The sequence below is a fragment of the Alligator sinensis genome, unplaced genomic scaffold (genome assembly GCF_000455745.1).
Source record: "Alligator sinensis unplaced genomic scaffold, ASM45574v1 scaffold790_1, whole genome shotgun sequence".
Classification (NCBI taxonomy): Eukaryota; Metazoa; Chordata; order Crocodylia; family Alligatoridae; genus Alligator; species Alligator sinensis.
Genome location: NW_005842723.1, coordinates 410,245 through 410,548, shown reverse-complemented (window position 1 = coordinate 410,548; position 304 = coordinate 410,245). Strand labels below are relative to the sequence as shown.

Sequence of the window (304 nt, the reverse complement as noted above, 5' to 3'; positions counted from 1 at the left end):
GAGCTGGGGCTGTCTGCAGCGCCGGGATGGGGCCGGAGCCTGCACAGGTCAATGGCCCCGGCCCTATCCCAGTACTGCTGATGGCCCCAGCCTGGCGGCAGTACTGCACTGGGGTGGGTGGAGGCAGTGATGCCGGCTGGGGCTGGGCTTGCGCAGTGCCGGGGCTGCCTGCAGCACGGGGCTGGGACCGGGGCCGTTGGCAGTGCCGGGATGGGGCCAGGGCCCACGCAGGTCCATGACCCCATCCCCATCCCCATCCTGCTGATAGCCCTGGCCCAGGAGCAGCACTGGGCTGGGGCGGGCT

At 72.0% G+C, this 304-nt stretch overlaps 1 protein-coding gene across 8 annotated transcripts in view; it reads right to left on the bottom strand.

The window, feature by feature from the left end:
• The window catches only part of ANKRD26 (ankyrin repeat domain 26), a 126,220-nt gene that overhangs the window by 9,074 nt on the left and 116,842 nt on the right, over positions 1-304 (bottom strand). The window lies entirely within an intron of this gene.